The 13,922-nt window shown below is 37.6% G+C and overlaps 1 protein-coding gene across 1 annotated transcript in view; it reads left to right on the top strand.

Annotated features, from left to right (window-relative positions):
• Positions 1-13,922, top strand: part of LOC115414891 (uncharacterized) — a 185,128-nt gene that overhangs the window by 13,724 nt on the left and 157,482 nt on the right. The window lies entirely within an intron of this gene.

Below are 13,922 nucleotides of genomic sequence, written 5' to 3'. Positions count from 1 at the left end.
TATGCATCATCTCAGAAACTGCAATTCCTGTCCATACTGTAACTTTGCTGTTGTTGATTGGTTCTTGAGTGGAAATCAATTGTTAATATTTATTTTTTTGCGTATTACTCCCTGAAGTGAGGTAATAACTAGTATTAGAATATGTTAAAATGTGAGAAAACATCAGATTGGCTGCATTAAACTGGTTTCACTTCACTGTTTTCATATCACTTGATCATATTTGGTTTTAAATACGTTTCTTTGCTTCAAGAATAAAATTCATGGTGTAGCTGAGTGGACATTTTGTAAATCTATGGGAAAAAAAACTCAATCTCATTGGTTTTTTCATGCCTAAGGAGGAATAAAAACACTCAAAAAAACAAAAAAAACAAAAAACTCAATTATAAGGTTCTTATAATTCATGCATGACAGGGTTAACGTGTCCACATACTTTTGTCCATATCATGTATTTTCAACACTTGGATTCATTGAAAACTGTGTAAAACCAGGATTATTTCAGCCACCGGTAGTTCATGGAGGTCCTGGCTCTCGTCTCAGTCCCGTCAGTCTTATTTTCTCTGACACTTCACAGTTTTGACGCCGTCATTCTGGGCTCAATCACATCTGTGACAGCTGTAGTTTTTAACCCGCTGGACGGATTTTCTCTGCGTTCACTTATGCATTAAAGATGAGGCAAAATGTGCACTCGATTTAAATCACTCATGACTCATGGCAGAAACAATATGTCACACGAAAAGCCTGCACTTAACAGCACGCTATCATTTATTTACAATGAATAATAAACAGATATAAATACCTTTGGCCTAGCCTCGCAACATTAACGCTACATATAACCTATGATAAAACGCTTCATATTCAGCGCCACATGACCCGTTTAAAACAGAGTAGGAATAATGGGAAGAAACCACAACTTATTTATCCAACGACAGTTTCTCTGAAAATCAGACTTATGTTGTCTACATTTGACATCCTTGTCAGAACATCATCCAGCCTTAGCTCCGGTTCGTGCAGGACTAGTATTATATAATTATGTATTATGGTCATATGCAATAACTGTGGAAGTCGTCTGTAATCATCTGAATCAACCATGTGGGTAATTTGTAAAGTAAAAAATCCAAAGCAAACAACCTATTACATGTTATATTTCTGTGATTTTGTGAAATTTGCAGCATTTTCTGATTTCTTCCAAGTGTTAATTCAGTCTCTTTCCTGGTCCAAAACTACGAAGGGCTTGGCTTGTGATGGTAAATTAACCCTTTATTTATTTATTTATTTAGCATTTTATTTTTACTTACAAAATCATAACAACACGAAGAAACTACAGGTCACCAGAAATAAAAAAAAAAACAAAAAAAAAACATAGGCACAAAACCAAATTTAAAAAAAGAAAATAGCCACAAAGGAAAAACAAAACAAAATACAAAAAAATGACCACGACAATAGACAAAAATCACAAAAGGGGAATTTTTTTTTTTTAAGTTAACCCTTTATCGGGCAAGTGACTATTTTCGCTCATTTCCACATGCATTACAAGATAGTAGTCGCCTTTCCATTGGACATCAGCGCAAAACTTTACAGGTATTTACGAAATGTCCAAAAAGCAGAAGTGCGTAATGTCGGTTTTTCCAATAACTCACAAATGCGATGATTTGTTTATTTATTATCGCGAGATGACACCAGAAGTCATTCCATAAACATGACAATGAACATAAATATGGTGTTGATTTACAGATATATTCATTATTATTATATATGACCCCTCTATTCCGTACGACATTAAAAAATTGATTGGGCTTCCTGGTGTGCCCCACACATACCACTCCGCTGTTTGTTTTAAAACTTTTCCTCTTGTTTTAACGTCTATCAACAGCCTTTTTTTTTTTTTTAATTCATGTGACTCTAGTTGCAGAAAAGTCTCTTTCCATTGCAGTTTGCTGTGATATACCAATTGCGCTACGCCCCTAAAAAAACACCTCTTGCCAGCGCAAAATCTTTTAATCAAAAAAAAGAGAGTTTCTTTTTTCCATTAAAATCATTTTTATGCGCAGTTATATTCCACAATTTGAGGGGTCACTGTAAAACTACATTTTACACCAGTTATTTTCATGCATTGATAGAATTAGTCAATCAGCAGGTATTAAAGAGTTTTAGTAGATCAGTGGATTTTTTTTTTGGTCAGTATAGAATGTTTTGGTCTTTAGGGGTTAAACCCTAGAAACCAAACGTATCCAGATTGATTCCATGAGTTTTGAAGAAAGCCCTCTAGCATGAATCAGGTTGTGTAATGTTTATTTTCTTGGTAAAACCCAATGGTATAAACAATTAAGTACATGCAAGCACAGCGAATATCCACCAGGAGGAGGATTCATGGGATCACCAAGAGGCCGCGTTTCCAGTGACATCTACAAGACTGTACACTTAATGAGGAAGGGAGGAAGAACTGGGACGGTTTAGAAAAGGAATTAACATAGTTGTTTAGTACATGTTATTGTGTCCATATTAATGTTTTTGTTATTGTTCGAAAAATAAGAATTTTGGAGCATTGAGGACCTGATGGGTTCAATATGATACAAAATTGAAACTCATACATGGAAAATGATATTTGAAAAAAATATGTTTGGTTGTTCAGAAGGACCAATAAAGGCTTCAGTTTCGAAGAAGTGGAATTTTCTCTCAAAGATTTAATGGTTCAGGCTTTACAGGGTTAAAAAGAAATAAAACACAATTAAAATGCATAAAAATACTACTAGCTAGTACAGTGTTTTTCAACCTTAGGGTCAGACCCCACGTGGGGTCGCCTGGAATTGAAATGGGGTCACCTTACATTTCTAGTAATTGATAAAAATAAAATTAAAAAACTTACAATAAGAAACATATGTTGAGTTGACAGAGACAATCACAGACATAACAGACAACTGAGTGTGAACCTGCAGCACTGTGGTTCTGTTTGTCTGTCAAATGTTCACTGTGGTCAGGTTCAGATGCTGCAGCGCTCTTTCATAATTCATAGTTTCAGTTCTTGTTTGTTCAGTATTAATTGTCCTCACTTGTAAATCACGACTGGACTGACTGTACATATCCTGACCAAGGAAAATCCAATTCTACACTGGATTACTGCCTCCATCCATAATAATATGCATTATAGAGACTAAATGTCTTCTAAAATTAACCATTTATTTGCAACATAGTATAGGACAAACTAGTACATGAGGAAAACCACAATTAATTTTAGCAAAAACCTTCTCCATATTTCATTGTCTGGGGGTAACAGCCAGAAATTTGTGATGTTTTAAATGTGGTCCACGAGCCTCAAAAAAAGGTTGGAAAAACTGCTGTATAAATAGTTTAGATCGGTAGATTTTTTACGGTCAGTGATGGATGTTGGGTCTTTATGGGTTAAAAAGGTCAAATGCATAAAAATTACTACTCGCAAGCAGCAACTGGCACAAAACAGTAAGAAAAATGCAAGAAATCTGGATTTAAACTGGAGCAACAATAGAGAAAAGTAAGACTATCCACCATCTGCAATATTCTATATTAGTATTAAATTTGCAATCCTGCCTGAAGTGAAAATGAATGCATATGGAAGGGTGATTATATTTGGAGAGCATCACCTCACTGTGACCTGATGCCCAACGCTGCAACCTGCTGTATTAATGTGAAAACACTGAATTAAAGGAACGTCTAAGTTACTCGACGGCACAAAGACGCAAAGAGAAGTGAGGTCGGCATTAGAGGAGACTGAGCCTTATTGATCGGACATAAACCTGCACTCAGAAAACTGATTGGTTCAGAAGGAGGAATGCTGAGTCATATGAGGTTGTCAGGCATTCTGGGTAAAAACAGGTCAGAAGCCTGTGTGAGTATGGATACGAGGGGGTGGGGTGTCTATGGGAGTTAACTCCAGCTTTCATTTTCTAATATTATACATATGAGTGTTCTCCGTCCATCTCTCTTCTGGGATTTCCCATGTGTCATTTCAAAGAAAACCTGCCAAAATAACAAATAGTGTTGAAAATGTCTTCCAAACATTTTCTGAAAAACCTTAGTTATTGACATATGGTGAGACAGATAAAGAGGAAAAACTATTGCGTCTCCATGGCAACAGCAGATTAAGTAGCAGGGGTCTGACTCTTCAGTTCCTGTTTTTTCTGGATTTGTGACTGTATTTTAATTCCGCGCCGCTGTTCTTTCGTGCGGAACACAACGTTTTCATTTATCTAATTGCTCACGCATAATTTACTTTACATAAGACGACATTTCGTAACGTACTCGCGAGGTATGAGACTAATGTATGTGCGTTTTTTGGCTATGTTTGTCTTGGTCGTATCCTGTCACTGTTTCGCTGCTGTAATGGCCCAAATAATCCCCCTGGGATCGGTTTCATCTTATCTTAATGGGAAGACGGACCGAGGGAGGGTGAAGTCGTGGCAGGCCGTGCTGTTGTTTGGATGTCCTTTAGCTTGAGGGAAGGACGGGCAGATAAACAGAGAGACGCAAAGAGGACGTGGAGGAGAAAACAGGCCTGCCAATTCCACAAAGAGCAGAGATGGGCTCAGTGTGGAGGAAAGTAAAAATAGAACAGAAGGAGGGAGAGAGGACTAAAGGAAGAAGGAAGGATGGAGAGGGGGAGGGAAAGAGGGAAGGAAGGAAGGAAAGACGGAAGGAAGGAAAAGAGGGAAGGGGGGGAAGGAAAGATGGAAGGAAGAAGGAAGGATGAAAGGAAACACAGAAAGGGGAAGGAAAGAGGGAAGGAGGAAGGAAGGAAAGTGGGAAGGAAGGAAAGAAGGAAGGAAGGAAACAGAAAGGGGGAAGGAAGGAAGGAAAGATGGAAGGAAGGAGGGAAAGGGGGAAAGGGGGAAGGAAAGATAGAAGGAAAGCTGGAAAAGGGAGGGGAAAGAGGGAAGGAAAAAAGAAGGAAAGAAAGACAGAAGGAAGGAAGGAAAGGGGGAAGGAAAGAGAGAAGGAAGGAAGGAGGGAAAGAAGGAAGGAAACACAGAAAGATGGAAGGAAGGAAGGAAGGAAAGGGGGAAGGGAAGATGGAAGGAAAGATGGGAAAGGGAAGGGAAAGAGGGAAGGAAAAAAGAAGAAAAGAAAGACAGAAGGAAGGAAGGAAGGAAGAAAGGAGGGAGAGAAGGAAGCAAGGAAGGAAAGAAAGGAGGAAGGAAAGAAAGAAGGAAAGGGGGAAGGAAAGATGGAAGGAAAGAAGGAAGCAAGGAAGGAAAGTGGGAAGGAAAGAAGGAAGGAAAGCAGAAAGAAAATAAGCAAGAAAGTAGGAAAAGGAAGAAAGGCAAGAAAGAAAAAGAAAGAAAGAAAGAAAGAAAGAAAGAAAGAAAGAAAGAAAGAAAGAAAGAAAGAAAGAAAGAAGGCAGGAAAAAAAGACAGAAGGAAGGAAAGATGGAAAGGGGGAGGAAAGAAGGAAGGGAGGGAGGAAGAAAAGAAGGAAGCAAGGAAAGATGGAAAAAAGGAAGGAAAGAAGGAAAGAAGGGGGGAAAGAAGGAAGGAAGCAAGGTAGGAAAGAAAGAAGAAAGGAAGGAAGGAAGGAAAGGCCAGTGGTTGACCTTGTAGAAACTTAAGGTAGGCGTGGTACCAGTTTGAAGTGAAGGTCATTTCAGGTCAGTTCAGTTCAGAATTCCTGTTCAGTTTCTAAACTTCCATTCAGTTCAATGGACCGCACTGAGGTTACTGCAAATCCTGTTCTTTAAAGTTATGACTGAAAACCTATAAAATGACAGATGTGTGCTTCCACAGAACAAAGCAGGCGCTGACCCACACTGAGAACTGACTCACATTCCAATCATGGGTTTGAGCAGATCTGCAGATCCTCAACAGAGAATATTCAAAGAACAAATGGACTTTTTCTGTTGCTCTGCACGTTCACAAAGAAAGTAATTATGGAGAAGTGGATTCATGTCAGTAGTTCAGCGAATAAAGACTCAATCAGTGGAGAAACAGATGAGTCCAACGTTCTAAAGTTGGTTTTATAGATCAGACAAACGGAAACATGGAGAAAGTGGGAAAGTTCCTAATGTCACATCATTAACGTCCAACCAAGCGAACAATCGCATTTTGTCACGTCACAGTTGAAATTCTTTACTGTGATGAAATGAAACTGAAGTACGATGAAAAGTCAAACTAACGATAGTTTATTTGCTGCAAAATCTATTTTCCCTCTAGTTTTCCCCGTCATTGAAAACAGGTAAATACAGGTTAATGTGTCTGTCGATGTCCTTGATTAAAACCTGGAGTTGGTCCCCAGACGTCTTCAATAGTTGCTTTTCCATCAGACATCTGCACAAAACTTCACCGCTATTTTACTAAATGTCAAAAAAACAGAAGTGCGTAGTTTCGGTTTTTCCATTAAATCACAAATGCAATGATTTGTTTATTTATTATCGCGAGATGACACGAGAAGTCATTCCATAAACATTGCGACAAACGTAAATATGGTGTTGATTTACAGATATATTCATTATTATTATATATTACCCCTCTATCTCGTACTAAATTTTAAAAATACTCAGTTTCCTGGTGTGTCCACACATTCCGCACCATGTTTCTTTTAAAAATCTTCTTCTCTTGTTGTAACATCCTGTCAACATTTGTTTATTTTTATTCACGACACTAGTTGCAGAAAAAGGTCTTTCCATTGCAGTTTTGTGTGATGTATCAATTGCGCTACGCCCGAAAAAAAACCCTCTTGCCAACGCAAACACTTTTAATCAAAAAATGAGAGTTTTGGCAAAATTGTTGTTTTTTCCATTAGCCAAATTTTTACGCGCAAGTTATATTCACACAACTTGAGGGTCAATGGAAAAGCGACTATTGACAGCTCACTGCTACTAATGCGCTAATTGCTAATGTTAATGCTAATGCTAGGTACTGTGTGTGCATGTCAATAGGTAACAGCAGATTTCCCTACAGGGACAATGAAGTGAAGTAACCCTTAACCTTTAACCTTTAACCTAACCTTTTCTTTTCCTTGATGATACATTGGATAAAATGTCTCAGTTGAAGGACCCCCTAGAAAAAGAGGTTCTTAATCTCAATGGGATTTTTTTTCCTGGTTAAATAAAAGGTTAAAAAAAAAGCAGTTAAAATTCAACAAATTAACTGAGAATTAACTGGCTCTCAGTGTTTATCTTTGTCTCGAAGCTAAATATCATTACTACAATGTACATTTGAAGCTTTATCATAAGCTTTATCAGTAAAACCAAAAAAAAAAAAAAAAAAATGGATGTTTGAGTGGTTTTTGAAGGGCTGAAACAGATTAATTATCCCATAAAGACCCAGCGCAACTTTTGTGTCAGTTCCCAAATGACATTTTCTCTCATTTTAACTTTTCTTAAGTGATTTATCACCATTTATTGTAACATTATCCTCTGTATTTTGTATTTTGTCAGTATAACTCAAGTATCTTCCTATATTCAATTCACTGATCGTGGAGATGTTCATTAAAGCTCAGATGAAAGTTAAGGGTTATTATATCAACAACAGAGAAAACTGAAGACAAAGTGAGTTTTTCAGTCCAATCTATCATTAACTGAACATAAACCCAGTGTGTCCATCCACTGTCATTGATCCAACTCCATGGGTTTGACTGGTGAATCAATGTTGCAGAAGATGACGGTGTTTCCATGGCAACTACGGAGCCTCTGAACGTCCAAATGGGTCATATCTGATGACCATGAAAAGATGAAGAACTGTATTTTACACCGATTATTTCATTTCATTTCTTTGGATCTCCATTAGCTTTGGCTTAGGCTATCGCTATTCTTCCTCGACTCCACACCGAACACAATTCTCTTTACACTGCAATACACAAATTACCAAAAAACACCCACACACAAAACAAAACAAACAACTAAAAACCATTCATTACAATTACAAAACAAAAACAACATACATGTTATACAGGACCTAGATCCATTAACAGTACCTCCCAAAAAGTAGTTTTTAGCATACTTTGTAAATGGTCAGATATATTTCACAGTTATATATCAATGTAATGTCAATCAACTAAACATTAGCCGACACCGAGCATTGTTTTGCAAATAAATACTCTTTCAGTAATTCTTTGACAATGTAATGTAATTTCCATGTATTGATAGGATTAGAGGGTCAACAGGTATTAAACACTTCAGATCAGTAGATGGTTTTGGTCGATAGTGGATGTTTGGGTCTTCAAGGGTTATATTTCAATTAATGTCAATAGGGACAACTGATTTGTAAAACGAGTAAATCACAAAAGACGTACGGTCATGTACTCTGAGGTTCTACTGTGAATGTCTACGTACAAACTCATCTGTCCATAAACTTAGTGAATCCATTCGTCTATACCAGCCCATTCAGCAGATGCTAAATATGCAAAGAGGCACCCGTAGCCTCTGATGCTCCTCCGACTCTTAATGCTAACAACATTCTTGGCGTTGGTAAAGAGAGGGTTAACCGGCGGCGTTCGCGGCCCTGTGTCTGTCTCTCCCATCAGACAGAGAAATAGAACCTGGTGAGTAAAGACGAGTCCCTGGTGGCCGTTCAGACTCCGACGCTGCCAAGAACAGAGGAGGAAGTCAAAGCAGACTTTAGCCTCGACAATCCTGACGGCTGCCAAAAAGCTCCCTTTTCCAGTTAAATGTGTAGGCTGGTGTCAAGACGGGAGGTCTGCGCTTTGGAGGGGCTTCGAGTGGAAGCTGCTGCTGGAAGACGGATTCCGATGTTTTCCCAATTAGGAGCATCGACAGTCAACACCAGTGTACGCATCAGCCTATGTCGGTTTTTAAGATTTCTACGGCCTTTTGAAGGTGAAAACATTTTTTAAAAAACGACATTACTGATGTAGCGCAGGGCTGTCAAACTCATTTTATTTCAGGGGCCACATACAGACCAGTTTGGTCTCAAGTGGGCTGATGTTTCCTTGGTAATCCTCTTCCCAGAAATGCCGGTGTTGAGGACACCTGTTGCACACGGACGTACTTCCTGATTGGACATTTAGCAGCACATTTATCCAGCCACAGATGCCGTCGAGCAGCACATATTAGAGTTTTATTGACGGTGTGTGTTTTAGCCAAAAATAAAGCCATTAAAAGTGAGTTACTGTGTAGACAATGTGTTTAGTCACGGGTCGGGTCGGGACTTTTAACCTCTTGAATCCCTTCACAATATCACTGATGTTTCCTTGGTAATCCTCTTCCTGGAAAAGTCCGTGTTGAGGACAACTGTTACACACGAACGTACTTCCTAATTGGATTCTGAAGTTCGGTCCCTCATCTTGATGAACTGTGACGACCCATTTCTTTTTCTCAACTAAATCTGAAAGAAAATCATGAAAACTTAACTATAGTTGCCTTTGTTTATTCGATGTACACTGAAGCACACAGCAGTGACACTTTGATGTGGCTTCAAGTAAACCGAAAGAAGTGATACAAACACCTATTAATCTTATAAAATATGTAACATTTAGTACATGTATCAGATAATTTCTAAAAAAAAAATGTAGCCCCGTGATATTGTTAATACTGACAACAAAGACGATGGACGCAGCATCTTCACAAAAGCTCATGACCTATCAGCTAATCTAAAAACCAAGGCCAAATCAACTGTCAACTAATAAATCCCAAACAACTTAATCAATTGATGGTCCATTTCAATGTGTTACACATCGCATTTCTGTGGTTTGCGGTCGATAGCCACAAAAAGATGCCCAAAGCCCACAGAACAGAGATGGTTACAGCTGCTGACAACATGGGGAATTATTTTGGAAACAAAGTTGTTGCATCTGTTTATAGCAGCATCGATGACTGCTGCTGATGTAACTGGTCGGGTTGTCCCATTTCATAGGGTAATGTTTGTTTGGGGGGCGGGGGGGGGGCAAGGAGTAGGGCCAAGGAGTAGGGGTAATGGGGAGGGCCAAGGGGTAGGGGGGAAGGCCAACGGGTAGGCGGAGGGCCAAACAGTAAGGGTAAGGAATAGGGGTAAGGTGGAGGGCCAAGGGCTAGAGGTAAGGGGAAGGGCAAAAGGGTAGGTGCAAGGGTAAGGGGGAGCGCCAAGGGGTAAGGGGGAAGACCAAGGGCTAGGGGTAAGGGGAAGGGCGAAGGGGTAGGTGTAAGGGTAAGGGGGGGGTAGGGCCAAGGGGTAGGCGGAGGGCCAAACAGTAAGGGTAAGGGGGAGGGCCATGGGGTAGGGGTAAGGGTAAGGGGTAGGGGTTAGGGTTAAACTGGGCCTGGTCCACCCCTTGTGTCTGACAGTGCTGTGCTCGTGTCGCAGACATCCGTGAACACAGACAGGACGGCTGAAGCCAGCGGCAGAGGCAGAGTGGAGCAGACAGGTGTGGAACACCTCAGGGCTCTTTGTGGATGAAAAACTGATGCTGAGATGTGCTTCATCTACCTGTGTGTGGATCTGCACCGTACACACGTGACCGTTCGTAGGCTGTGCTGGGGTTTGCGCGTCACGCTGTTTTCGGTGATATTTCCCATCGTTCGGAAAAGACGGTTCGCGCTTTTCCACGCAGAGAAAGAAAATTTAGTGTGAAGGTAAGAAAAACAAACACGGAGGAGAGCGAACGTGATGGTTTTTCTGAACAAACCAGAATTATAGGTTTAGTTTTTGTTTTTTCTTTTTTTTTTACCATATTCCTACACCCTTCCAGACCTAAACGGCTGAGGACGACCAAAAGCATCTACTGATCTAAACTGTTAAACACCTGTTGATCCATTAATCCTATTAATCCATGTCAATAATTGGTGTAAAATGCAGTTCTTCATCTTTTCATGGTCATCAGATATGACCCATTTGAATATTCAGAGGCTCCATAGTTACCATGGAAACATGGAATCATCTTCTACAACACTGATTCACCAGTAAAACCCATGGAGTTGGATCAATGACAGTGGATAAAGACACTTGTTTTTACATTCAGTTATTGATATTTTTGTTGAATAAGTCACTTTTTCTTGCGATTTACATGTAGATGAGTTTGAAGTAAAGTCATATTCTGAATAAATCTCATATAGAGTTTGTGAAAAAGTGTTTCAGTGGCTTTTACAGATTCTTTCCATGTACAGTCCCATCCTCCTTCTGCATAAACAGTTGTTTTTTCCATTGTTTTCCTTGTTTGAGCTTTATTGTTTTGATATATTTGTGCAAAAGCAACTGCACCAACTGTAAATTTAATAGAATTGTTCCTTTAACCCTCGAAGACCTAAACATCCTCCAGTTTCCAAAACCATCTACTGATCTAAACTGTTTAACACCGGTTCATGGTCATCAGATATGACCCATTTGGACGTTCAGAGGCTCTGTAGTTACCGTGGAAACACCGTCATCTTCTACAACATCCATGGAGTTGGATCAATGACAGTGGAAGGACACACTGGGTTCATATATGATGAATAAAATGAACAAAAATAAATAGAAAACGTATCAAATAACAAATAACTTGAAAAAAATTTGACTAAAATGAAGTTTTAAAAAAAAGACTAAAATAAGCAATGGAATGAACAAAAACAGCCCAAGTCATCAATGAAATTAACAGAGTATATAATAATCAATAAAATAATAACATGAACAAAATAAGCCACAAAATTGAAGAAAAAAGAATAAAATAGGAAACAAAATGAACAAAAACTAAAAAAAAAAAATTGAATGAAAATGAACAAAATAAGGCCGTAGATGTTGGTTTTTATGTTCAGTTAATGTTCAGTTAATGATATATATTTTATATTCTTTCGGTTTTGTGTAAAATGCAGTTCTTCATCTTTTCGTAGTCATCAGATATGACCCATTTGGACGTTCAAAGGCTTCATAGTTACCATGGAAACACCATCATCTTCTACAACATTGATTCACCAGTAAAACCCATAGAGATGGATCAATGACAGTGGATGGACACACTGGGTTTATATATAATGAGTAAAATGAACAAAAATAAATAGAAAAAGTATGAAATAATAAATAACTTGAAAAAAAATTTACTAAAATTAAGTAAAAAAACAAAAAAACTAAAATAAGCAATGAAATGAACAAAAACAGCCAAAGTCATCAATGAAATTAACAGAGTATATAATACATAATCAATAAAATAGTAACATGAACAAAATAAGCCACAAAATTGAAGAAAAAAGAACAACATAGGCAACACAATGAACAAAAACAAAACAAAAAATTAAATTAAATTAATGAAAATGAACAAAATAAGGTTGTAGATGTTTTTTTTTATGTTCAGTTCATGATATATATTTTATATTTTTTCTGTTTTGTGTAAAATGCAGTTCTTCATCTTTTCACGGTCGTCAGATGTGACCCATTTGGACGTTCAGAGGCTCTATAGTTACCGTGGAAACTACACGTTCTCACTGTTGCCCATTAAGATGGAATAAAATAGGCTATTTTTTACCTTTTTTCACTGAATGACTGTGACAATACAGTGTAACTGGGCTTCAGTATGTAATCATTCCACCTGCTCAAAGGTGATTAATGACGTGTAGAAACAGGATTAATAAGTGTGATGTGTCTGAAAACTCAATTATTCCAACTTTATACTTCATACGCTCACATTGCGACATCTCCATTGTGTAAAGGCTTTCAGATTTTCATGTCTGTTCATTCTATCAACAGAAAATGTGTTCTATTATAATACGTACTGTATCTTTATGTGGACTTAATGAGTTTGATCATCGGCTGTCTGAACCTTCGTAAACATACTGTGTCTATTTAATGACCAGACAGATGACGGACGACCAACACCGTTTTAGATTAAATGAACACAAAGTGACGAGTCAGGAGCTAAAACTGCTGAGTCACAAAACTATGACAAACTATGACATGTCAAACATACGGACCGCGGGCCAAAACCAACACGCCAAAAGGGTTCGATCCGGCCCGTGGGATGAATGTGTGAAAATTAATCAAAAATTACACTGAAGATATTAACAACATTATAAAGGATGTGAAAGTGATTTGAGTTCAGGTTCCACATTCAGACCAATATGATCTGAAGTGAATCAGAGCAGTTAAATACTGTCGTAAGAACCTAGAAGTAATGACAACTACTACAGAAGAGGATTAGAACCACGGGGGAAAAAAATTATTATGATCCAATATATTTTTTCATTATTATTATGAGATTTGCAAAATTCTGCCTTTTTTTTTCTCAGAATTCTGACATTTTTTTCTCAGAATTGTGATTTTAATCTCAGAATTGTGACTTTAATCTAAAATTCTGACTTTAAACTTAGAATTCTGACTTTTTCTCAGAATTCTGACATTTTTTCCTCAGAATTCTGATTTTAATCTCCGAATTGTGACTTTAAACTCAGAATTCTGACTTTTTTTTTTTCTCCAAATTGTGACTTTAATCTTAGAATTCTGACTTTAAACTCAGAATTTTGACTTTGTTTTCTCAGAATGCTGAATTTTTCCCCTCAGAATTCTGACTTTTTTCTTAGAATTCTGACTTTTTTTTCCTCTCACAATGCTGACTTTTTTCTCAGAATTCTGACTTTTTTCTCTTAAAATGCTGACTTTTTTTCTTTCAGAATTCTGACAATAAACGAAAAATTTTGACTTCTTTCTCAGAACGCTGACTTTTTTTCCTCAGAATTCTGGCTTTAATCTCAGAATTCTGATTTTTTTCACAGGATTCTGACTTTTTTCTCATAATAATAATAATAATAATAATAATAATAATAATAATAATAATAAAAAATACATAAATACATAAAAATACCATAATAAAACCTAATCCTCTTCCGTACAACTACTAATTTTTCTCTTTGTTTTACTGTTAAAAAAAAGTAAACTTACATGAAAATGTTTACATTTACAAACTATCCTTTCACAAAAAAATATGAATAACCTGAACAAATATTAACCTACAAAGTATAATTTGACCAGTATTCTGCCTGTTAATAAATTATTTGTGT

The sequence above is a fragment of the Sphaeramia orbicularis genome, chromosome 24 (genome assembly GCF_902148855.1).
Source record: "Sphaeramia orbicularis chromosome 24, fSphaOr1.1, whole genome shotgun sequence".
Classification (NCBI taxonomy): Eukaryota; Metazoa; Chordata; class Actinopteri; order Kurtiformes; family Apogonidae; genus Sphaeramia; species Sphaeramia orbicularis.
Note: the sequence above shows the minus strand (reverse complement) of the source record. Positions and strands in the feature narration are given on the sequence as shown.